Genomic DNA, 26,945 nt, shown 5'->3' with positions numbered 1-26,945 from the left:
GAGAATGTGCAAACTCCACACAGGCAGTGACTCGAGGCCGGAATTGAATCCAGGTCCTGGCGCTGTGAGGCAGCAGCGCTAACCACTGTGCCACCGTGCCACCCCAGTAAGGGAAGGCTAAACACATGATGGAGAAAGGGATTGGAAGCAATTCTGACCGCATTAGATGACGAGGAGGCTTTTGTGGATTGGGCAAATACAGCAAAGCACAGAGCACTGGGGCCGAATGGCCTGTGTTGGATCTGTCAGCACGATTGTAGGTGCTGCTGCACACTGCGGAAGGCAGTGGAAAATCTTCCAAGAATGAGACTGCGGCGTGCATGAGCCACAGCCTTGGCAATTCCCTGAGAGTGCGAACTGAGAAAGCTGTACAGTACTGGGATCCACTGGCGGATGCCTGAATATATTGTGTGTGTGTGTGTGGAGTGAACTGTGCTAAAATGCACGGAGTGGTTACTTAACAGGTGATGTGCTGAATGTGGAGGAAGGAACTTCTCGCTGTAAGTGGGTGGTGAAATCAGACACTGGGAAGGGGAGGAGAAGGCTGGGTGGCAGCCTTGAAGGATTGTTGCTGTGCCGAGGACTAGACTCTTGCACATACACACTCATATACACACACACACACACAGACACATATACACACAGGGCAGGATCGGCAAATCTAACCCAGCGACAACATCGGATTACAAGCTGTCCTGACCATTAGCAGGTGAGATTTCTTACTGTAACTTTATCAAGTGACTTCCACTCCTATTATTAACAATTCTTTTATTTAAAAGACATGAATCAAAAGCTGGTGAATAATTGATTATATAGAGTTTCCAATCACCACTTATTCCGTCAGCATTAGACATAAGTCTTTTTGTATAAATTACATCTGCCCAATTTCTATGTGCCAATCTTAATCATACATTTTCCGAATGAGTTGCTGGAATTTTCAACAGAGTTTTGTTTCCGAGAACTGTGTGTGTGTGTGACTCGCATCTACTGACTTTATTTGGTTCCTGGCAAGTCTTAATTTTTTTTTAAAAGCCTGCTGACTCGTTTAAAAGTGAATTTTGCAGCAAGGGAATGTGCATCCCAAATCTGAAATTCTTTGCACTTTCTTTGGGGTTTGGGTCTCTGGGCAGCTGTGGTAGTCTGTACCCCGGCAGGGATCAATGTTGTCCAGGTAGTGCGTGGAGGGGATTAAATGCAAGGATATTTAATCAGCAGTGGTGGTTAACTCAGTCTCTGTCTGGCTCAGTCTCTTGCTAATAGTAAGTTTATGGCAGTGACTCACCTGATGAAGGAACGGCGCTCGGAAAGCTGGTGATACCAAATAAACCTGTTGGACTTTTACCTGGTGTTGTGAGACTTCTTATTGTGCCCACCCCAATCCAACACCGGCATCTCCACATCAGTGTTAATGTAAGCCTACTTGTGACACTAATAAATACACTTTAAACTTCAATTGCTTCTAAATTTATAAAGTTGCCCCTTTCCATTTCTCTCTTGCCCTGGGATCCCTCTTTCTAATTACTCCTGTCTTCCTCACTTTCTCTTTCCCGCTCTTATCTACTGTTTATCTGTCCATCCTTCTCCTGACCGTATTTTCACATCTCTTGCCTCCCCTTTGCCCTCTCTCTCTCCACTCATTGTGTTTGCTTTATCTGCCTACTCCTCCCAACGTGTTGTCTGGTCACCTTTTCTGAGGAAGGATGTTCTTGCTCTCAAGGGGCAATGTAGGGGTAATATTGCATGACCAATCCACCTAGCCTGCACATCTTTGGACACTAAGGGGCGAAGGTTTACCAGGCTGATTCCGGGAATGGTGGGACTGATGTATGAGGAGAGATTGACTAGGTTAGGATTGTTTTCTCTGGAGTTCAGACGAATGAGGGGGGGGGGGGGGGAGGGATCTCATGGTGGCTTATAAACTTCTAACAGGACTAGACAGGGTAGACGCAGGGAGGATGTTCCCGATGGTGCGTGTCCAGAACACAGTCTGAGGATTCAGGGTTAGACCATTTAGAGTGGATATTAGGAGACATTTTTTCACCCAAGGACTGGTGAGCCTATGGAATTCATTACCACAGGAAGTAGTTGATGCCAAAACATTGAACGTGTTCAAGAGGCGGCTGGATATAGCACTTGGGGCGAACGGGGTCAAAGGTTATGGGGAGAAAGCAGGATTAGGCTATTGAGTTGGATGATCAGCCATGATCGTGATGAATGGCGGAGCAGGCTCGAAGGGCCGAATGTCCTCCTCCTGCTCCTATCTTCCATGTTTCTATGTTTCTGTGTTAGAGTGCAGCATTTGTGGGTGCAGTACTCTCTGGTTACTCTTTGTATACCATTCCTGAGGACTCCATTCCATGTACCGCGGCGCTAAAGTCCAGATAAATGGCCATGAGTCTCGAAGATTAAGGGATGTTCTAATTGTGTTTGAGGCGATTAAAGGATTTGATGGGGGAGATCACTGTGTGTCTGCATGGGTTTCCTCCGGGTGCTCCGGTTTCCTCCCACAATCCAAAGATGTGTAGGTTAGGTGGATTGACCATGCTATATTACCCCTTGGAGTCTAAATATTTGCAGGTTACATGGATTGACCACTCTATATTACTGCTTAGAGTCCAAAGATATATACGTTAGGCGGATTGCCATGCTAAATTGCCCCTTAGTGTCCAAAGATGTGCAGGTTAGGTGGATTGGCCATGCTAAATTGCCCTTTAGTTTCCAAAGTTGTGTAGGTTAGGTGGATTGGCCATGCTATATTATCCTTTAGAGTCTAAAGATGTGCAAGTTAGGTGGATTGACCACTCAATTTCACCATTTAGTGCTCAAAGATGTGCAGGTTAGGTGGATTGCCCAGGTTAAATTGCTCCTTAGTGTCCAAAGATGTATAAGTTAGGTGGATTGGCCATGCTAAATGGTCCCTTAGTGTCCAAAGATGTGCAGGTTCCGTGGATTGGCCATGCTATATTACCCCTTAGAATCCAAAGATGTTCAGGTTAGGTGGATTGGCCATTGTAAAAGTGAAGGTTTACGGGGATAAGGTGGAGGAGAGGGCCTGGGTAAGATACTCTATCAGAGAATCGCTGCAGATTTGATGGGCCAAATGGCCTCCTTTTGCATTGTAAGGATTCTTAAGAGGTTCAGAAAGGACAAATTAAGCTGGTTCGAGAGAATCCAAATCTCAGTGATGGGGGAATAAGGGAGGATAACTTTAAAGTTGAGGTCAACCATTTGGGGATTGTGTTTGGAAATGCTCCCTCACACAAAGTACGGGGAACCTGGGACCCCTCAAAAAGCACAGGATGAACGGAACATTTCAAAACTGTGATTAATGCTTCTCCATTGGGCGGTTCGGGGTTTCAGAAGATGGATAGCTGGAGATAAGTTACAGCTCAGCCATGATTGGATTGAATGAGCCTGAGGGGTTGAATGGCCTCCTCCTATTCCTCTGATAGTTGCTGTGATTGGATTGTGTCAGTTGTAATTGGGTCATAGGTCCGGCACTGGGAATTTCCAAAGTCAGGACTGCAAGTGTCCCTTTAACGAGGGCATCAAGAAAAAGAATCCAACAGGTGTTCATCAAACTAAAAGAAACTTAATGTGAACTTAAATCGTTATTTTTAATTGAGTGGCAGAGTGGTTAGCGCCGCTGCCTCTCAGCGCCAGGGACCCGGGTTCGATTCCCAGCTTGGGTCACTGTCTGTGGGGAGTCTGCACGTTCACCCCGTGTCTGCGGGGGTTTCCTCCAGGTGCTCCGGTTTCCTCCCAAAGTCCAAAGAGGTTGATTGGCCATGCTAAAATCGACCCTAGTGTGAGGGGAATTAGCAGGGTAAATATGTGTGGTCGTGGGAATGGGGCCTGGATGGGATCGTGGTCGGTGCAGACTCGAAGGGCCGAATGGCCTCCTTCTGCACTGTAGGGATTCTATGATTCTTTGATTAATTGTGCTCTGAAAGGTGCAAAGTTCATGCCCCATTGTTCCTGGACTCTGCAGTCATAGGAAATGGTACTGTGGATGTTTGACCATTGCTATCGGCTGTTCCTTTGATTTGAGAGCAGCAGTGATGGAGATGGTTGGCGGGAGCTTGTTTATTTTTTTAATTTTGTTCATGTGATGTGGGCATCGCTGGCTGGGCCAGCATTTAGTGCCCATCCCTGAGGGCATTAAGACTCAACCACGGTGCATTTTAGGGGGTTGGTGAGGCCACGCCTGGAGTATCGTGTTTGTTTTGGTGTCCTTAACTGAGGAAGGATGTTCTTGCTATGGAGGGAGCGCAGCGAAGGTTTACCAGGCTGATTCCTGGGATGGCAGGTCTGTCACATGGGGAGAGACTAAGGTTAGGATTATATCCACTGGAGTTTAGAAGAGTGAGAGGGGATCTCATAGAAACTTATAAAATTCTAACAGGGTTAGACAGATTCAGAAAGAATGTTCCCAACAGTAGGGGAATCCAGAACTAGGGGTCACAGTTTGAGGATAAGGGGTAAACCTTTTAGGAGTGAGGTGAGGAGAAATTTCTTCACCCAGAGAGTGGCGAATGTGTGGAATTCGCTACCACCTTAGGGGCTGCCTCACAGAACTGGGGACCCGGGTTCGATTCCCAGCTTGGGTCGCTGTCTTTGCAGACTCTGCATGTTCTCCCCGCGTCTGCGTGGGTTTCCTCCGGGTGCTCCAGTTTCTTCCCACAGTCCGAAAGACGAGCCAGTTAGGTGCATTGGCCATGACAAATTCTCCCTCAGCGTACCCGAACAGGAGATTTTCACAGTAACTTCATTGCAGTGTTAATGTAAGCCTACCAGTGACTAATAAATAAAACTTAACTACAAAAAGTAGTTGAGGCCAAAACATTGTGATTTCAAGAAGAAATTAGATATATCTCTTGGGGCTAAAGGGATCAAGGGATATGGGGGGGGAAGAGGGGGGGGATCAGGATGTTGAATTCGATGATCAGCCATGATCAAAATGAATGCCAGAGCAGGCTCGATGGGCCGAATGGCCTACTCCTGCTTCTAGTTTCTATGTTTCCATGTTGTTGGGAGTGGGGAGGCCAGGAGGAGGTGATTATTTTAAACCTTACTGTACATTGCATCGTAGCAAGTGGAAACAGCATTAAACTGTCCCGAGGGGGAGGGGATAAAAATCAGCCAATGACTAATTAAAAGGGGAAATGCCTTACTTCAAGAGGGGCAACTCTCCAGAACGGTGCTGGGGTGGTGTTGCTTTGTCAGAGTCCTTTGGCTGAGATGCGAATGTGAGTGTCCTCCTGTCTGTCCAGGAGGGGGTTGGAAGGCTGTAACAGGAAAGTCATGAACGTGGCAAAATCAGACCTGAAATATGAATATCCCCCCCACCACTCCCGCCCCAAGGGAGAATGCCTCCTTTAAGCAGATAACTCATTGCCCTTTTTCCTTCTTCTTCGGCAATCACTCGCTAATGAGTGCGTTTGCCCACCTGAGAAACTCCGTGTCACTTCTCGTGGCTTCCATGGGTCCTTGCGTGGCTGATGAGCCCAATCCAGGAGCCGTATCTCCGACCACACACACTTGCCAGGTCTTTCTGGGAAGTGGGTTGGGTCCTTGGTCTCGGGATCGCTGGCATTCCTTTCTCCAACTCCTTTTCCAAACCTCCTCTTGCCATCAGATGTTCTCCAAGATCTGTGTCCCTTCGATCAGTAAGTTCCTCCAAGTAGGTCTCTTCTGAGCAAGTGTCTCCCAGATATTGACGTCCAGGTTGCATTACTTGAGGTGAGTCTTCAGGGTGTCTTTGAAGCGCTTCCTCTTGTTCCGGAACCTTCCTGACTTGAGTGAAGGCAGTTGGGATATCCTAAACACAGGGTCGGCCCAGTAAAGTTGGTTTCAGAGGATCACGGCTGGTGTTCTTGGCACCTAGAAATCATAAAAACCATAGAATCCCTACAGGGCAGAAGGAGGCCATTTGGCCCATCGAGTCTACACCGACAACAATCCCACCCAAGCCCTATCCCCGCAACCCCAAGTATTTACCCTATTAATCGCCCTGACACTAAGGGGAAATTTATCATGGCCAATCCAGCTAACCCATTCATCTTTGGACTGTGGGAGGAAACCGGAGCACCCGGAGGAAACCCACGCAGACATGGGGAGAATGTGCAGACTCCACACAAACAGTGACCCAAGACGGGAATTGAACCCAGGTCCCTGGCGCTGTGAGGCAGCAGTGCTAATCACTGTGCCACCGTGCCGTCCCTTCAAGGACACTGACCTTCATACGCCTGTCCTCCCACTAATGCCCCAAAAACAGGAAATGTAATCCCCACATCGTGCTCTGTGTTTTACAAGTGATCTCAGTTAAGATCACTGTGCAAGTTAAAGTTTATTTATTAGTGTTACAAGTAGGCTTACATTAACACTGCAATGAAGTTACTGTGAAAATCCCCTAGTCGCCACACTCCGGCGCCTGTTCGGGTACACTGAGGGAGAATTTAGCACGGCCAATGCACCTAACCAGCACGTCTTTCAGAGGAAACCGGAGCACCCGGAGGAAACCCACGCAGACATGGGGAGAATGTGCAGACTGTGCACAGACAGTGACCCAAGCTGGGAATCGAACCTGGGTCCCTGGCGCTGTGAGTCACCATGCCGCCTAATGCTAATCGGAGACACCAAAGCATTCGACATTAGCCCCAGTGTTGCACAGTGGCACAGTGGTTAGCACTGCTGCCTCACAGCACCGGGGACCAGGGTTCGATTCCCGGTTTGGGTCACTGTCTGTGTGGAGTTTGCACGTTCTCCCCGTGTCTGCGTGGGTTTCCTCTGGGTGCTCTGGTTTCCTCTGAAAGACGTGCTGGTTAGGGTGTATTGGCCGTGCTAAATTCTCCCTCAGTGTACTCGAACAGGCGCCGGAGTGTGGCAACTAGTGGATTTTCACAGTAACTTCACTGCAGTGTTAATGTCAGCCTACTTGTGACACTAATAAATACACTTTAAACTTCAAACAGTGCGTGGGGCAGATGACACCTGCCTGGGAAATGTGGACAAGCTGATCACATTCCATAACATTTGTATCGGAAAGAGATTTTAACACAAATCAAAAAAATCCCAGGAATCTGATACAGGGACAAAAATGCTGGGAATGTAGAAACAGGCCCTTTAATATTGAATAAGTGGGAACATATTCTGGGTGTGTGTGTGTGTGTGTGTGTGTGTGTGTCCGTGTATGTGTGTGTGTGTGTGTGTGTGTGTGTGAGTGTGAGTGAGTGAGTGTGTGTGTGTGAGTGTGAGTGAGTGTGTGTGTGTGAGTGTGAGTGAGTGTGAGTGTGAGAATGTGTGTGTGAGTATGAGTGAGTGTGTGAGTGTGTGTGAGAGAATGTGTGAGTGTGAGAATATGTGTGAGTATGAGTGAGTGAGTGAGTGAGTGTGTGAGTGTGTGTGAGTGTGTGAGTGTGAGAATGTGTGTGTGAGTGTGAGTGAGTGAGTGTGTGTGTGAGAGTGTGAGTGTGAGTGAGTGTGTGTGTGTGAGAGTGTGTCTGTGAGTGTGAATGAGCGTGTGTGTGTGAGAGTGTGTCTGTGAGTGTGAGTGAGAGTGTGTGTGTGAGAGTGTGTCTGTGAGTGTGAGTGAGCGTGTGTGTGTGAGAGTGTGTCTGTGAGTGTGAGTGAACGTGTGTGTGTGAGAGTGTGTCTGTGAGTGTGAGTGAGAGTGTGTGTGAGAGTGTGTCTGTGAGTGAGTGTGTGTGTGTGAGAGTGTGTCTGTGAGTGAGAGTGTGTCTGTGAGTGAGTGTGTGTGTGTGAGAGAGTGTGTCTGTGAGTGAGTGTGTGTGTGTGAGAGTGTGTCTGTGAGTGTGTGTGTGTGTGTGTGTGAGAGAGTGTGTCTGTGAGTGTGTGTGTGTGTGAGAGTGTGTCTGTGAGTGAGTGTGTGTGTGTGTGTGTGAGAGTGTGTCTGTGAGTGTGTGTGTGTGTGTGTGAGAGTGTGTCTGTGAGTGTGTGTGTGTGTGTGTGAGAGTGTGTCTGTGAGTGTGTGAGTGTGTCTGTGAGTGTGTGTGTGTGAGAGTGTGTGTGTGAGAGTGTGTCTGTGAGTGTGTGTGTGTGTGTGTGAGAGTGTGTCTGTGAGTGTGTGTGTGTGTGTGTGAGAGTGTGTCTGTGAGTGTGTGCGTGTGTGAGTGTGTGCGTGTGTGAGTGTGTGCGTGTGTGTGTGTGAGAGTGTGTCTGTGAGTGTGTGTGTGTGTGTGTGAGAGTGTGTCTGTGAGTGTGTGTGTGTGTGTGTGAGAGTGTGTCTGTGAGTGTGTGAGTGTGTCTGTGAGTGTGTGTGTGTGAGAGTGTGTGTGTGAGAGTGTGTCTGTGAGTGTGTGTGTGTGTGTGTGAGAGTGTGTCTGTGAGTGTGTGTGTGTGTGTGTGAGAGTGTGTCTGTGAGTGTGTGCGTGTGTGAGTGTGTGCGTGTGTGAGTGTGTGCGTGTGTGTGTGTGAGAGTGTGTCTGTGAGTGTGTGTGTGTGTGTGTGAGAGTGTGTCTGTGAGTGTGTGCGTGTGTGAGTGTGTGCGTGTGTGAGTGTGTGCGTGTGTGCGTGTGTGTGGACCCTTCATCAGATCAAACATGTTTCAGGTGATGACAGAGCAGCTGCTATTCCCAGTATTTTTTTTGCCAATTTGGTAATCTCATTCCATTGATTATCTGTCACTGATTGGATTTACGACACCCGTGAAGTTAGCCCACCGTGCGGTTAACTGATTACTCTCTGGAATGGCGAATTTGAAGATAATTATTAAAGTGATATTTGGACTGTGATGTTAAATTTAGCTTCTACCATTGGTCTGCTCAACCTTTGCATTTATGGCACTAAACTTTAAACACTAACAAGGCAAACATTGTGAGGATTCCAGAATCATAGAATCCCTACAGTGCAGATGGAGGCCATTCGGCCCATCAAGTCTGTACCGACCACAATCCCACCCAGGCCCTATTCCCGTAACCCCATATATTTACCCTGCTAACCCCCCACTTAGCTTCCGAGATCAGGCGTTTTCAGACTAGCATGGCCAGAGGCATTGTCCCCTGACACTAAGGGTCAATTTAGCATGGCCAATCAACCTAACCCGCACATCTTTGGAGTGTGGGAGGAAACCGGAGCACCCGGAGGAAACCCACGCAGACACGGGGAGAATGTGCAGACTCCGCACAGACAGTGACCAAAGCTGGGAATCAAACTCGGGTCCCTGGCGCCATGAGGCAGCAGCGCTAGCCACTGTGCCAGCGTGCCGCCCTATTTACTTTTATTCATTCTTGGGACATGGGCGTCACTGGCTGGCCAGCATTTATTGCCCATCCCTAGTTGCCCTTGAGAAGGTGGTGGTGAGCTGCCTTCTTGAACCGCTGCTGTGGGTTGACCCACAATGCCGTTAGGGAGGGAATTCCAGGATTTTGACCCAGCGACTGCAAAGGGACGGCCGATATATTTCCAAGTCAGCATGGTTAGTGGCTTGGAGGGGAACTTGCAGGTGGTGTTGTTCCCATGTATCCGCTGCCTTTGTCCTTCTAGATGGAGGTGGTTGTGGGTTTGGAAGGTGCTGTCTAAGGATCTTTGATGAATTGCTGCACTGCATCTTGTAGATGGTACACACTGCTGCTACTGAATGCCAGTGGTGGAGGGAGTGGATGTTTGTGGGTGTGATGTCAAGTGGTGCCAATTTCCAAACTAGGTTTGGGAATTGAAACACCCACGGTGCTGTCAGGAAGGGAACTCTGATATGGATCCTATGTTTTGTGTTGGACGTAAAGTGCGGACTCAAGATCCCACCCTTTGGGGGAATTTTCCCGTCGCACCCACCATGGGGGCGGGAGGGACCATGCACAGATTCATTGACCTTGGGCGGGATTTTCCAGTTTGGGGGCGAGCATGGCTGGAAAATCCCACCTTTTTAAAAATTCATTCGTAGGACGTGGGCATCGCTGGCTGGGCCAGCATTTATTGCCCATCCCTAATTGCCCGAGGGCAGTTGAGAGTCAACCACATTGCTGTGGCTCTGGAGTCACATGTAGGCCAGACCAGGTAAGGACAGCAGACTTCCTTCCCTGAAGGACATTAGTGAACCAGATGGGTTTTTCCATCAATGGACAATGGTTTCATGGTCATCGGTAGATTTTTAATTCCAGATATTTTTTAGCGAATTCAAATTCCACCATCTGCCGTGGAGGGATTCGAACCCAGGTCCCCAGAAACATTAGTTGAGTTTCTGGATGAATAGCTTGCTGATAATACCATGAGGCCACCACTTCCCTCTAAAGAGGGAAACAACTTGCTGAAATGTTGTTTTATTCATTCATGGGACATGGGCGTCGCCATTTATCACCCATCCCCAGTTGTCCTTGAACTGAGTGGCTATGGCAACCATAGACTCCCAGGATTGGTCCATGATTACGCTTGGCAAAGTGCGGCAATGGTTTGCCATTGCCTTCTGCAGTGTCGTTGACCAGGAAACTCTCCCACCCTTAATGCCTGCCATCGGGCATATTGGAAAGATTCACAGGCCTATATTCCAGCTGTTTGCCAATGCTGTGGACACACCTTCCATGGCCATCCAGTCCTGAAGTGGCACTTGAACCCAGAGCTACCAACCCACGGATAGGAATGCTACCCGCTGCGCCACAAGATCTCTGCATTTCCAAGTAGCTGCCTCAACAAACATCACCAAAATCAAATCCGCCCTCATTCTGCTGTTTGTAGGAGCTTTCTGTGAGTAAATTGGTTGCAGTGTCCACTTTGGAAACATTGGATGAAATTTTCCCATCCTGCCCAGCACAGGAATCGTAGCGGACAGGATACAAACCATGCAAAGATCCGTTGGCCTCGGGTGGGATATTCCGGCCTTGGGGCGAGCGGAACCGAAAGATCCCACCCATCTCTAGAATCATAGAACTATAGGATCCCTACAGTACAGAAGGAGGCCATTCAGCCCATCAAGTTTGTACCGGCCACCACACCACCCAGGCCCTATCCCTGTAACCCCACACATTTACCCTGATATTCCCTGACACTAGGGTCAATTTACCATGGCCAATCAACCTAACCCACACATCTTTGGACTGTGGGAGGAAACCGGAGCACCCGGAGGAAACCCACGCAGACACGGGGAGAATGTGCAAACTCCATTGTCTACTTTAGAGACAATGGCCCAGTGGTGTTATCGCTAGTTCATGAATCCAGAAACTCAGCTAATGTTCTGGGGACCCAGGTTCGAATCCCGCCACGGCAGATGGTGGAATTTGAATTCAATAAAAAATAATCTGGAATTAAGAATCTACAGATGACCATGAAACCATTGTCGATTGTCGGAAAAAAACACATCCTGTTCACCAATGTCCTTCTGGGAAGGAAATCTGCCATCATTACTTGGTCTGGCCTACATGTGACTCCAGAGCCACAGCAATGTGGTTGACTCTCAACTGCCCTCCATGAGCAACTAGGGATGGGCAATAAATGTTGGCCCAGCCAGCGATGCCCATGTCCCACAAATGAATAAAAAAGAATATTCCATTTGCCTTCCTAATCACTTGCAGATTCCTTTTTATGATTCTATGTACCAGGACACCCAGATCCCTCTGTACGTCAGAGTTCTGAAATCTCTCTCTATTTAAATAATACACTGCATTTCTATTCTTCCTGCTAAAGTGTAAGCATTCACCTTTTCCCATATTATGCTCCATCTGTTAATTTTCTGCCTGCTCCATCTATCAATATCCCTTTGCAGACTCCTTGGGCAGAGAAATCCCCCCCGCCTCCCCGCCCCCCCGCCCCGCCCCCAGCCCCCCCACAGGAATCATAGTGAGTGGGACACTGACCATGCAAAGGTCCATTGACTTTGGGCGGGATTTTCCAGACTTGGGCAAGCACAGCTGGAAAATCCCGCCCCTTGTGTCCTCTTCACAACTTTGCCAGGGCGGCACGGTGGCACAGTGGTCAGCATTGCTGCCTCACAGCGCCAGGGACCCGGGTTCGATTCCCGTCTTGGGTGACTGTCTGTGCGGAGTCTGCACGTTCCGCCCCCACCCTCCCCCTCGGTGTCTGCGTGGGTTTCCTCCGGGTGCTGCGGTTTCCTCCCACAGTCCAAAGATGTGCGGGTTAGGTGGATTAGATGTGCTGAATTACCCCTTAGTGTCAGGGGGATTAGCAAGGTAAATATGTGGGGTTACGGGAATAGGGCTTGGGTGGGATTGCGGTCAGTGCAGACTGGATGGGCCAAATGGCCTCCTTCTGCACTGTAGGGATTCGATGATTCTAACTTACTCTCCTATCTGTCTTTATGATATTGGCAAAGTTCACAAACATGGCCGGAATCTGCGCCCGCCACAGGACTGGTAGTGGGTGGGGTGATAGACCATGCAAAGGTCATTGACCTCGGGCGGGATTCTCCGGTTTTGAGGTGAGCCGGAGAATCCCGCCCCCTTTATATTTCGCCCTCCATCTGAGTCATTGACATTGATCGCTGTCACTCTCCATTGGTTACAGTTTGGCAACCCAAAAATGACCCCTTTACCTTTACTCTTTGCCTCCTGTGAGCTAGCCAATCCTTTCTACCACGCTAATATGCTACCCATTACATTGCAAGCTATTATAATGTAACCTTTGAAATGATACCTTATCAAATAAGTTATGGAAATCCATCTACAGGTTCCTCTTTATTCACCTTACTTGTTACTTCCTCAAATAATTCGAACAAATGATGTCTCTTTCACAAAACCACATTGACTCTGCCTGATCGCATGATGATTTTTCTAAGCGCCCTGCCCCGTCCCTCCTCCCCCCATCACAGAGCGATCAGACCTGCCTCCCTCCCCCCCACCAGAGAGCCATCTGACCCACCTCCCTCCACTAACCCCCCCCCCCCTACTACCGCTGATCTGAGTCAGAGAGCCGCCGGAAGCTCTGGACTTACCTCCTCAGAAGCTGGAGCGCCAAAAACGGGGGCAATCCGATGGTAAAATCGGACCCATATTCTCTGAGAACTCTACGTTCCACCAATTCTGGCCCTCCCAATTTTCTTCTCTCTATTAGTGGCATGCATGCCTTCAGGTTTCCAGGCCTTTAGCTCTGGAATTCCCTCCATAAGCCACTTCCACTTCTCCCTCACCTCCTTCAAACCTCCCACTGTCGGTTCACCGCCTTCTTTAACACAATGTCAAATACTGCTATTATGTCCTGTAAACGCATGTCATGCCATGAACTTTCAGTCAATCCCTTTAAATATTTGGATGGGAGCAAGCTGTTAAGATGGCTGCCATAAGTCATGTGACTTTGGACATTTGGACTGGAGAGACTATCAAATGTCCAGTGATTACATCATTAAATATGGACACAGGTGAGGCTATCTCACAGCCATTTGTGGAATTCAAACACCTCATTCTTTAAGGATGGGCCAATGCAAAAAGAAGCTTGTCGCCATGTTTCATATCAGGGAAGATCAAAACTCAACAGTGGGTTAGCACTGCTGCCTCACAGCACAGGGATGCAGGTTTGATTCCTGGCTTGGGTCACTGTCTGTGTGGAATTTGCACATTCTCCCCGTGTCTGCCTGGGTTTCCTCCGGGTGCTCCAGTTTCCTCCCACAGTCCAAAGCGGTGCAGGTTAGGTTGATTGGCCATGCTAAATTGCCCCTTAGTGTCAGTGGGACTAGCAGGGTAAATGCATGGGTTATGGAGATAGAGCCTGGGTGGGATTGTGGTCGGCGCAGACTCGATGGGCCGAATGGCCTCCTTCTGCACTGTAGGATTCTATGGATTATATGGAACCGCTGTCAACATCCCATTACACCATGACTGTCTCCCCCATCCAAACTAGACTGGATGGTTTCAGGGACTGCACCATTATCAACCCAGGACACAGCAAATCCATCAGAGCCGTCAGCCGTCAGCTACTCTGAGAACCGCACTCCGAAACTAGCTGCAAGTCATCAAGCAGCCAATGTACTTAACCTGTTCCATGTTCCAATGTTCTCCAAAAGCCAACCTCCTAGATATTCAACTATAAGAAACCTTACAACTTGCAGTGAACCCCTTCACTTTACAGGACCCTCACTTCAACTTGAAATCAACAAACCCATTCAATAAACCATAGACCCGCCATGTGAGAGTCTGAAAATCATACCTCAGTGTCTAAATTAACTGTAATCTATAAAAGTGCACAATCTTTTTCTGGATCCAATCTTTGTGGGAATGTACAAGAGACTGAGAGTGTGTCCTTGCAATACCTTGGATAAGCGTGTGAAAATAAATGATCGTCTTTATTTTTAAATTCATGAAAGCTTGCTGCTGAATTATTAATTTTAATTTTAATACACCCTCCAAGAGTAAGGAAACACACAGACCTCTTTTGATTTGATTTGATTTGATTTGATTTACTATTACCACATGGATTGGGATACAGTATTGTTTCTTGCACACTATACAGCCAAAACATATTGTTCATTGAGTACATAGGAGAGAAGGAAAGGGGAGGGTGCAGAATATAATGTTACAGTCATAGCTAGGGTGTAAAGAAAGATCAGCTTAATATAAGACAGGTCCATTCAAAAGTCTGACAGCAGCAGGGAAGAAGCTGTTCTTGAGTCGGTTGGTACGTGATCTCAGACTATTGCATCTTCTTCCTGATGGAAGTGGAAGAGAGAATGTCCGGGGTGCGTGGGGTCCTTCATTATGCTGGATACTGGCAGCGGGAAGTGTAGACAGAGTCAATGGATGGGAGTCTGGTTTGTGTGATGGACTGGGCTACATTCACAACTCTTTGTAGTTTCTTGCGGTCTTGGACAGAGCAGGAGCCATACCAAGCTGTGATACATCCGGAAAGGATGCTTTCTATGGTGCATCTGTAAAAATTGTCCATGCAGTTATAGACAGTAAGAGAGCAGATGCATTCAGAATCGGGGATGCATCCAGGACTTACCCATTTGAGCGAACCAGCCTAATCTGTCTTTAAAGTGAAATTGGAAGTGGAAGGGGAGAAGTGACATAGCCAAAACTGTTCAAACAAAACAAAACACAAGGGATCACAGCAATAAGTTTTGTGAATACGAACAATAGAAAGTCAGATGGCTGACTTTGATGTAAAAGTATTCATACAATAGGAGGACTTAGCTTGGGCTAGATTAGCATCCCGAACCATGTAATGGCTCAAAGTCATAATTAAACCTTAGAACTTAATATACTTCATAAAGTATGGAAATCCTGAGGCATTACAAATCATAGAATCCTGCAGTGTAGAAGGAGGCTACTCGACCATCGAGTCTGCACCGACCACAATCCCACCCTGGCGCTATCTCTATAATCCCATACATTTAGCTAGCTAGACCCCCTGACACTAAGGGGCAATTTAGCATGGCCAATTCGCCTAACCCACACATCTTTGGACTGTGGGAGGAAACTGGAGCACCTGGAGGAAACCCACGCAGACACGGGGAGAACGTGCAAACTCATAGACGTCACCCAAGCCGGGAATCGAACCCAGGTCCCTGGTGCCGTGAGGCAGCAGTGCTAACCACTGTGCCACCTCAAATATTGGCTGAAGAAGTTGGCTTCATAGCAGATTTGGAATAGGCAGAAGATACAGAACCTGAACCTCGCCAAGCTAACACCGCCAAAATCTGCCTAGAAGAGTGAAGGCTCGAGTTAAGAGTTTCAGTCAAGGGAGAAAAGAGAGCTAAAGAGAATCCCGGATGGAAAAGGAGAAGAGAGAACCCCAGGAATGAACAGCAGATGTGAGCCTCCAGCCAGAGGAAGAATTTCAAGTGCTATGGGATAGGGAACTAGGGTAGGTTGAAGGAGCTTGAGCAAGATTCTCTGGCCTCCCAGTCCCGTGCTTCCCGCTGGTGGGAGGTGGTGATTTGTTTGCCAGCGCTGTCCAATTTCCATTGACCTCACTCCACGCCAGGGAAACCTGTGGGTGGGGGTGCACTGCCGGCGGGACTGGAGAATCTCGCCGGCGTGAAAGGCCGGAGAAATCCGGCCCTTACTGAGGGAGGCAAGGGCGGAAATTGCTGGGGCCTTGTCAGAAATCTTTGGATCCTCATTGACTGCAGGTGAAATCCCAGAGGACTGGAGGATAGCCAATGTTGTTCCATTGTTTAAGAAGGGTAGCAGGGATAATCCAGGAAATTATAGGCCAGTGAGCCTTACGTCAGTGGTAGGGAAATCATTGGAAAAGATTCTTAGGGACAGGATTTACTCACATTGGAAACAAATGGACTTACTAGTGACAGACAGCATGGTTTTGTGAAGGGAAGGTCGTGCTTCACTAACTTGATCGAGTTTTTCGAGGAAGTAACAAAGATGATAGATGAGGGAAAGGCAGTGGATGTTGTATACATGAACTTCAATAAAGCCTTTGACAAGGTACCTCATGGTAGACTGGTATGAAAGGTGAAGTCACACAGGATCAGAGGAGAGCTGGCAAGATGGATACAGAACTGGCTTGGCCATAGAAGACAGAGGGTAGCAGTAGAGGGGTGCTTTTCTGAATGGAAGGCTGTGACTAGCGGTGTTCCACAGGGATCAGTTCTGGGACCTTTGTTGTTTGTAGTATATATAAATGATTTGAAGGAAAATGTAGCTGGTCTGATTAGTAAGTTCGCAAACTACACAAAAGTTGGTGGAGTTATAGAGAAGAGGATTGACGGAGGATACAGCCAGATATAGACCAGTTGGAGACTTGGGCAGAGAAATCACAGATGGAGTTTAATGTGGACAAGTGTGAGGTAATGCATTTTGGAAGGGCAAAAAATGTAGGAATTATACCGTAAATGGTAGAACCCTTAGGACTATTGACAGGCGGAGAGATCTGGGCGTACATGTCCACCTATCACTGAAAGTGGCAACACAGGTAGATAAGGTAGTCAAGGAGGCATACGGCACGCTTGCCTTCATCAGTCAGGGCATTGGGTTTAAAAATTCACAGGTCATGCTGCAGCTGTACAGAACCTTAGTTAGGACTAATTTAGAATATTGTGTACAATTCTGGTCGCCACACTACCAGAAGGTTGTGGATGCTTTGGAGAGCGTTCACAAGAGGTTTACCAGGATGTTGCCCGGTATGGAGGGTATTAGCTATGAGGAGAGGTTGGATAAACTTGGTTTGTTCTCACTGGAATGACGGAAGTTGAGGGATGACCTGAGAGAGGTTTAAAAGATGATGAGTGGCATGGACAGAGTGGATAGTCAGATGCTCTTTCCTAGGGTAGAAAAGTCAAGTACTCGGGGACATAGGTTTAAGGTGCGTGGGGAAAAGTTTAGAGGAGATGTGCGAGGCAAGCTTGTTACACAGGGGGTGGTGAATGTCTGGAACGCGCTGCCCGGGGAGGTGGTGGGAGTGGGTACGATCGCGGCATTTAAGGGGCATCTAGATGAATAGATGAATAGGATGGGAATGGAAGGATACGAACTCCGTAAGTACATACGGTTTTAGTTTAGGCAGGCATCATGATTGGTGCAGACTTGGAGGGCCGAAGGGCCTGTTCCTGTGCTGTACTGCTCTTTGTTCTTCATTCTTTGTTCTTTACCTGTTAGAGACAGTCAACATTAATTCAACTATCACTGGATTAGAAACAAGTTTCGCTTTCTTAAAGTCTTCTTGACTAGTGTGCAAGTTTGACGAAGAGGGATATGTTGTATTTGGACTTCCAAAGGCATTCAAGAAGGTGCCTCACAAAAGGTTAGGTTGGGCGGCATGGTAGCACAGTGGTTAGCACTGCTGCCTCACAGCGCCAGGGACCCGGGTTCAATTCCGGTCTCTCTGTGTCGGGTTTGCATGTTCTCCCCGTGTCTGCGTGCGTTTCCTCCGGGTGCTCCGGTTTCCTCCCACAGTCCAAAGATAAATTTAACTTTATTTATTAGTGTCAGTAGGCTTACATTAACACTGCGATGAAGCTACAGTGAAAATCCCCTAGTTGCCACACTCCGGCGCCTGTTCGGGTACACTGAGGGAGAATTTAGCGCGGCCAATGCACCCTAACCACCACGTCTTTCAGATGTGGGAGGAAACCTATGCAGACACGGGGAGAACGTGCCGACTCCACACAGACAGTCACCCAGGCCAGGAATCGAACCTGGGTCCCTGACGCTGTGAGGCAGCAGTGCTAACCACTTATTAAGGGTAATAATTTTGTTGGAAGACTTCAAAAACTGCTTCTCGCGCAACCCTACAACTCTTTTAAAGAGCTTCCAAAACCAGAAGCAGAGCTATCATAACTGACGACCATGAATTATCTCACAACTCTTGAAAAAACACAGCTTTAGTTACTCCTACAAGCTACAGAGAGATAGGGTGGAGGTAAATGAAATAGCGACAAGCCCCAGATAAAATCATAGAATCCCTATGGTGCAGGAGGCTATTCAACCATCAAGTCTGCACCGACCACAATCCCACCCAGCCCCTATTCTCATAACCCCACATATTCACCCTGCTAATCCCCCTGACACTAAGGGGCAATTTAGCATGGCCAATCCACCTAACCCGCACATTTGGATTGTGGGAGGAAACCGGAACACCCGGAGGAAACCCACACAGACACGGGGAGAACGTACGAACTCCACACAGTCACCTGAGGTTGGAATTTAACCCGGGTCCCTGGCACTGTGAGGCAGCAGTGCTAACTGTGCCGCCTAAATGAAAGCAGGGAAGGAAATGCAAATAGTCTCCCACTCTTAAAAGAAAGATCCTTGGATGAACTGTCAGCAGTCCACCCTGTGTATTTCAGTGTGGGCACATTAAAGGAAAGTGCTGACATGACAGGAAACCAACAGGGTTTAATTTTTTTTTAGTTTATTTATGAGTCACAAGTAGACTTACACTAACACTGCAATGAAGTGACTGTGAAAATCCCCTAGTCGCCACACTCCGGCGCCTGTTCGGGTACACTGAGGGATACTTTAGCACAGCCAATACACCTAACCAGCACATCTTTCGGACTGTGGGAGGAAACCCACGCAGACACGGGGAGAACGTGCCGACTCCACACAGACAGTCACCCAGGCCGGGAATCGAACCCTGGTCCCTAGTGCTATGAGGCAGCAGTGCTAACCACTGTGGGGGCACTCCAGTCAGGACAGTACCTGTACCCAGGCAGGTATTGAACCTGAGCTCATTTGTAACCATGGGCGACCAGGCCGGAATGTTTGTGTATCGCAGGACCGGAGAAAAGCAATAACTATCCTTTGGGACACTGGCTGTCTCCCAACTCTTGTAGCTAAGGTGCCACCTGAGAGCAGAGACAGTGTTGGTTAAAGGGCTTACTGGCAACTGCTCGAAGTTTCCCAATTAAGATTTATCCCCAGAGCAAGTTGGTCACTGGGGTAGTGAGCGTTGGGATCATTCCGAGTTGGCCACTGTTAGGGTGAGGTGTGTGGAATGGAGACCTTTTCTTTTAGTCATTCATAGGACATGGGTGTCTCTGGCTGGACCAGCATTTATTGCCCATCCCTAGTTCATAGAATCATAGAATCCCTACCGTGCAGAAGCAGGCCATTCGGCCCATCGGGTCTGCACCAACCACAATCCCACCCAGGCCCTATTCCCATTACCCCACATATTTACCCTGCTAATCCCCCTGACACTAGGATCAATTTAACATGGCCAATCCACCTAACCTGCACATCTTTCGGACTGTGGGAGGAAACCGGAGCACCCAAAGGAAACCTACGCAGACATGGGGAGAACGTGCAGACTCCACACGGACAGTGACCCAAGCCGGGAATCGGACCCGTGTCCCTGGCACTGTGAGGCAGCAGTGCTAACCACTTTGCCATCGTGCCGCCACCATTGCCCTTGAGAAGGTGGTGGTGAGCTGCCTTCTTGAAACGCTGCAGTCCATGGTGTGTGGGTTGACCCAAAATGCTGTTAAGGAGGGAGTTACAGGATTTAGACCCAGCGACTGCGAAGGAATGGCCGATATATTTCCAAGTCAGGATGGTGAGTGGCTTGGAGGGAAACTTCCAGGTGGTGGGGTTCCCATGTATCTGCTGCCCTTGTCCTTCTAGATGGAAGTGGTCATGGGTTTGGAAGGTGTTGTCTAAGGAGGCTTGGTGAGTTACTGCAGTGCATCTTGTAGATAGTACACACTGCTGCTACTGAGCATCGGTGGTGGAGGGAGTGAATGTTTGTGGATGGGGTGCCAATCAAGCGGGGCTGCTTTGCCCTGGATGGTGTCGAGCTTCTTGAGTGTTGTTGGAGCTGCACCCATCCAGGCAAGTGGAGAGTATTCCATCACACACCTGACTTGTGCCTTGTAGACGGTGGACAGGATTTGTCCATCATCTACATTGTTGGACAATGACTTAGCTGGGAGTGCAGTCCTGTATCTGGGGGGACCAGAGCAGTCCACAGACACTGGGGAAAATGATGGGAATAAGCAAACAGCTGCTGTTACAGAGAGTGAGGAAATCCCAAAATCTATCAGGGAGCTATAGAACCAGTAATGTTAAAGAGGCTACAGAAAAACCAGCAGAACTTGGTTAGAGTAGCTGAATTTAGGCGGGAGTAAGGCCCGTAGAATTCTGAAAAGCCAAAGTAAGGCCAGAAGCGATCAAAGGTACTGGGATAATACCAGTGAAGGGTGAAGGGAAAGTGACATTGCAGGGCGACATGGTGGCACAGTGGTTAGCACTGCTGCCTGACAGTGCCAGGGACCCGGGTTCGATTCCCAGCTTGGGTCACTGTCTGTGCAGAGTCTGCATATTCTCCCCGCGTGTGCGTGGGTTTCCTTCAGGTTCTCCGGTTTCCTCCCACAGTCCGAAAGACATGCTGGCTAAGTGCATTGACCTTGCTAATTCTCCCTCAGTGTACCCAAACAGGCACTGGAGCGTGGCGACTCGGGGATTTTCACAGTAACTTCATTGCAGTGTTAATTTAAGCCTTCTGACTTTAAACTTTGATTTGATTTATTATTGTCACATGTATTGAGGTAGAGTGTTGTTTCTTGCGCACTATACAGACAAAACATGCCGTTCATAGAGAAGGAAAGGAGAGGGTGCAGAATGTAGTGTTACAGTCATAGCAAGGGTGTAGAGAAAGATCAACTTAATATATAGAAGGTCCATTCAAAAGTTTGAGGGAAGAAGCTGTTCTTGAGTCAGTTGGTACATGACCTCAAACTTTTGTATCTTTTTTCCAATGGAAGAAGGTGGAACAGAGAATGTCCGGGGTGCGTGGGGTCCTTGATTATGCTGGCTGCTTTTCCGAGGCAGCGGGAATTGTAGACGGAGTCAATGGACGGGAGGCTGGTTTGCGTGATGGATTGGGCTACATTCACGACCCTTCGTAGTTTCTTGTAGACTTGGACAAGGCAGGAGTTGTGATACAACCAGGAAGAATGCTTTCTGTGGTGCATCTGTAAAAATTGGTGTGACTTGTAGCGGACATGGCAAATTTCCTTAGCCTCCTGAGAAAGCAGAGGTGAGTCGGCCCTGTAGAATTCTGAAGGGGCAAAATATGGCCAGAGGAGATCAAAGGTTCTGGGATTACGCCAGTGAAGAATGATATTTGTAGAGTTGCTCCAAAATTCAAATTTGTTTCCAAATCTACCAGTCTGTTTGGGATCTTCACTGATGTTCAGGGAAGGCACTCACTGGCCAATGGCCTGTGTGTTTGCCTGCTGGGCCTTGCGGGAACCCCATTTACAGCTCTTTGTTCAAAACTGGGAATTGGCTGGGCAGCAGTCAAGATGCTTTTTTGCAATCTGCAGCAATATTTTCTTCAAGATTTTCTGGATAATGTAATGGGACAGACAAAAGAAGATGCACTTGGCCAGACTTCCCTGCAACAAGATACTTCCTGTGTGAAACGCTGGAAAAAACAATTTTGGGAATTGGGACCGACGTCTAGGCATTAGAACGCTGGCAACAAATCTATCCAGAGCACCATTCTTTGTGTGTGTGGCTTTGACTGAGCCAATAATTCCAAAAAACTCACAGATCTACTACGTGCTTGTATTTTATCGGAAAAATTGAGTTCGTGAAAATGAATTTTCCATTCCAATTCCCTTCCCATATCTACTGGTGCACCAAGAAAGAGTTATTGTCTGTTTCCATAACTCGGAATTCCCGGAACAGGTTGCTAGTCTGTTGCCAGGAGGCTTATAGCTTGAGGGGGGTGCCACTCCACATCAAGCATGGCTGACCAGAAGTCTCTCCCGCTCTTACTGCCAGCCATTGACCTGTTTGGGAGGGTTTTATACGTTGACACTCAACCTGTTTGGCCACGGTATGAACGCACCTTCCTCGGCCTCCAAGTCCTGGGGTGGGACTCAAACCCGCAGCTTCTGGCTCAGAGGCAGGGATGCTAACCCCACTGTGTCGCAAGACCTCCCAGGGCAGCTCAGTGGCACAAGTGGTAGGGCGGCACGGTGGCACAGTGGTTAGCACTGCTGCCTCACAGCGACAGGGACCCAGGTTCGATTCCGGCCTCGGATGACTGTTTGTGTGGAGTTTGCACGTTCTCCCCGTGGGTTTCCTCCGGGTGCTCTGGTTTCCTCCCACAGTCCAAAGATGTGCGGGTTAGGTGGATTGGCCATGCTAAATTGCCCCTTATTGTCAGGAGGACTAGCTAGGGTTAATGCATGGGGTTATGGGGATAGGGCCTGGGTATGAGTCTAAGAAATAGAATCATAGAATCTCTACAGTGCAGAAGGAGGCCATTCAGCCCACTGAGTCTTCACCGACCACAGCCCCACCCAGACCCTATCCCTGTAACGCCACATATTTACCCCGCTAACCCCTCTAATCTACGCATCCTGGGACACTAAGGGGCAATTTATCATGGCCAATCCACCTAACCTGCACATCTTTGGACACTAAGGGGCAATTTAGCATGGCCAATCCACGTAACCTGCACATCTTTGGACACTAAGGGGCAATTTGGCATGGCTAATCCCCCTAACCTGCACATCTTTGGACTGGTAAATGAAGAAAGCTTCCAAATGATTAGACACTAAACATAAAGAAATAAAAGCAGAGAAATAGTTAACGCTTCAAGTCTGATATGACAATATGAACCGGAGTTCTGGAAAAGAGTCATATTGGACTCATATGGGGAATTTCCCCATCTTACTTGCCATGGGAATTATAGCGGGCGGGACATGGACCATGCGAAGGTCCATTGACCTCGGGTGGGATTATCCGACCTCGGGGCGAGTGCGACCGGAAAACTCTGCCCATAATTTCCACTCTTGTTCTCTCTCCCCAGGTGATCATAGAATCATAGAAACCCTACAGTGCAGAAAGAGGCCATTTGGCCAATCTCACCTGGGCCTTATCCCCATAACCCTATATATTTACCCTGCTTATCCCTCTAACCCACACATCCCGGGACACGAAGGGGCAATTTAGCACGGCCAATGCACGTATCCAGCACATCTTTCAGACTGTGGGAGGAAACCGGAGCACCCAGAAAAAACCCATGCAGACACGGGGAGAACGTGCAGACTCCACACAGACAGTGACCCAAGCCGGGAATCGAACCCGGGTCCCTGGCGCTGTGAGGCAGCAAAGCTAACCACTGTGCCACCGTGCCGCCCTATTACAGGCCTGCTGAATTTATCCAGCACTTTCTCCTTTTAATCCTCATTATTCCATCTTTGGACTTGTGCTAGTTCGAGAATGACTAAAAGAAATGGTAATTCTTTGCCCAGAGAGTGGGTAGAATATTTTTTTTTCATGGGATGTGGGCGTCGCTGGCTGGGCCAGCATTTATTACCCATTCCTAATTACCCTTTGAACTGAATGTCTCTCTCGGCCATTTCAGAGGGCAGTTAAGAGTCAACCACATTGCTGTGGCTCTGGAGTCACATGTAGGCCAGACCGGGTAAGGACGGCAGATTTCCTTCCCTCAAGGGAAATTGGCGAACCAGATGGGTCTTTGCAATAATTAATGATAGTTTTATTGGTCGCCAATGGGCTTTTAAACCTTTGGCAAATGAGTGGAAGTTAAATTCCATTTGGGAGGCAGTGGTGTGGTGGTATTGTGGCTGGACTAGTAATGTGTAGAGACCCGGGATGATGCTCCGGGGTCCCGAGTTCAAATCCCACCACGGCAGATGTTGAAATTTGAATTCATTAAAAATCTGGAATTAAAAAGCCTAATCTTGACCATGAAACCATTGTCGATTGTCATAAAAAACCACCTGTTTCACTCATGGAAACATGCCGTCCTCACCTGGTCTGGCCTACATGTGACTCCAGGCCCGCAGCAAGGTGGTTGATTCTTAAATGCCCTCAGAGATGGGCAAGTCCTGTTGTCCGGGGTATTTCTAATATCTTGCGGACTCGCCCAATGAGGACTGTGTGTGATGGACTTCACTCAAACGCCTCTGCATATATCGGGACAACGCACACAAACCAATAGTAAATAACGAATTTGCAATCTTATTTCAAACAGTAAAAGACTTACGTTTTACAGCGTTAACAATTCTCTCTCCCCCTGGGGCTAATTGATGATTTAGAAATTTGTATACCACCCCGGATCCTCCTGATTCCCTCAGTGCGTTGACCTCTCAAGTCTGTCTCTCTCTGGTCTGGAGGCGAGCTGCTCTTGTCGCTGCCGTGTCCCGTCGCGCTTCTGGGGGAGAGCTGAAATGCTGCTAGCATTGGTTTCTTACACCTGTCTGGCTACCTTCCGGAATCTTCCAAGGATTTAGCCTATCGGGGCTTTGGTCTGATTAGTTTCACATCATTGTTGATGTGTTTCAATGGTGAACCCCTTTGTATCTTGTGTGCTGCTGTAGGGCCCATGCATTCATCCAAATAGACGAGGGGACAGCACTTGGTACGAGTTTTGAAATGGTTTTCTTTTACTGAACAAAACTTCAACATGACAGAGTGATAAGGGAGCGAATGTGGAGACTGGCTTCCCAGTCAGGCCCTGTACAAAGACATGTACTGAGATGAGCGAAATCTGAGAACAGAACTGAACTAAACATTTACTGAAACGAAAATATATTTCAATCCTTATCTCATTACCGGGAGTGTTTTTCACATGCTGTCTCTGTCTGCAAAAACAGTCCTTGCAGCTGCTATTATGAAAAGTTTGTTTTGCCTGCATTGTGTACCCTTTAGGAATGCAGTCAACTTTTTTTTAGCTAACTCAGCATGCCTTCTGAGTTTTAAAATATAGTCAAGTTGGTTAACCCCTACTGTCTAGCATTTAAATGTAAGTGCATCGGCAGAAATATCTTAAAATGAAGTCTTTGCATCGATGAAGTCTTTGTATAGACTGAACGCAAACAGGGCGAAGCATACACAGGATCTCTTAGCTGCATACCTAGATGTCTAGTTTCAGCTTCTAATATGCATCGAATCTTTTTGTTTCAAAGCTGTATGTCTGGCCCTCTTTCCGTTGGTGATTTGTTTCTCATGAAGTGTAGAACTGTCCTTTTACATATGCTAACGTGTCCTGATGCACCTTCGGTTTTCAATTGTCTGATCTCGAACCTTGGAAAGGGCCTGTCTCCAGGCAGGACTGAGCTCACCCCAGCATACCTTGCTCTTAGGCCAATTTCTACGTCAGTTTTTATGTCACTTTGCTGTGCTTGCATTTCTGGCCTGGTTATCCATAGTTGGTTTTGTTTCAATGATTCTATTTTACCCAAACAGTTACAGGTTGCTACAAGTTCCGTGAATAAACATTAAAAAAAACAGCTGCCATGGTGAGATTTGAACCCATGTCCCCAGAGAATAAGAACATAAGAACTAGGAGCAGGAGTAGACCATCTGGCCCCTCGAGCCTGCTCCACCATTCAATAAGATCATGGCTGATCTTTTTGTGGACTCAGCTCCACTTACCCGCCCGCTCACCATAACCCTTAATTCCTTTACTGTTCAAAAAGCCTTGCCTTAAAAACATTCAATGAGGTAGCCTCAACTGCTTCACTGGGCAGGGAATTCCACAGATTCACAAGCCTTTGGGTGATGACGTTCCTTCTCAACTCAGTCCTAAATCTGCTTCCCCTTATTTTGAGGCTATGCCCCCTAGTTCTAGTTTCACCCGCCAGTGGAAACAACCTGCCTGCTTCCATCTTATCTATTCCCTTCATCATCTTATATGTTTCTATAAGATCTCCCCTCATTCTTCTGAATTCCAATGAGTATAGTCGCAGTCTACTCAGTAAACTCAGTTGGTGTTATGATTATCCTTACGCCATAATCTCCCTCAGGAAATATGGAATTCTGTGCTACATGGAAGAGTCGAGGTGAGTAGAATAGGTGCCTTTGAGGAGCAGCTGTATAGAATTCTATGACAAAGTAGGAACTGTTATTAACTTTAAATCTTTTTGTTTATTTTTGTGTATGAATATTTTTATATATTTTGATTTGAATTGTGAAGACTGATGACTAAGACAAAAGTGTGACTTTTTTTTGTGTGAGCATCGCTGACTAGGCCAGCATTTATTGCCCATCCCTAATTGCCCCTTGAGAAGGTGGTGGTGAGCCGCCTCCTTGAAATGCAGCAGTCCCTGTGGTGTAGGTACACCTAAAGTGCTGTTAGGGAGGGAGTTCCAGGATTTTGTCCCAGCGGCAGTGATGGGACCTTCTCAAGGCAAGGGGCAAGGGGCGGACCATGGAGAGATCCGTAGACCTCGGGTGGGATTTTCCATTTTCGGTGCGAGCATGGCTGGCAAATCCCGCCCAGGATGTGACTTAGAGGTGAACTAGTGTGGTGGTGTTCCCATGCATTTGCTGCCCTTGTCCTTCCAGGTGGCAAAGGTCTTGGATTTGGAAGGTGGTGTTGAAGGAGCCTTGGTGAGTTGCCACAGTGCATCTGGTAGATGGTACACACTGCTGCCACAGTGGTGGAGGGAGTGAAGGTTTGTGGATGTGGAGCTAACTCAGTAAACTCAGTTGGTGTTATGATGATCCTTACGCCATAATCTCCCTCAGGAAATATGGAATTCTGTGCCACATGGAAGAGTTGAGGTGAGTAGAATAGGTGCCTTTGAGGAGCAGCTG

At 47.9% G+C, this 26,945-nt stretch overlaps 1 protein-coding gene across 1 annotated transcript in view; it reads left to right on the top strand.

The window, feature by feature from the left end:
* Positions 1-570: 570 nt before the first annotated feature.
* Positions 571-26,945, top strand: part of LOC144511375 (gremlin-1-like) — a 126,796-nt gene continuing 100,421 nt past the window's right edge. Inside the window, exon 1 of the mRNA XM_078241672.1 lies at positions 571-709. The gene's annotated coding sequence lies outside the window, so the exon portion shown is untranslated. The remainder of the gene's footprint in view (positions 710-26,945) is intronic.

The sequence above is a fragment of the Mustelus asterias genome, chromosome 24, assembly GCF_964213995.1.
Source record: "Mustelus asterias chromosome 24, sMusAst1.hap1.1, whole genome shotgun sequence".
Taxonomy (NCBI): Eukaryota; Metazoa; Chordata; class Chondrichthyes; order Carcharhiniformes; family Triakidae; genus Mustelus; species Mustelus asterias.
Note: the sequence above shows the minus strand (reverse complement) of the source record. Positions and strands in the feature narration are given on the sequence as shown.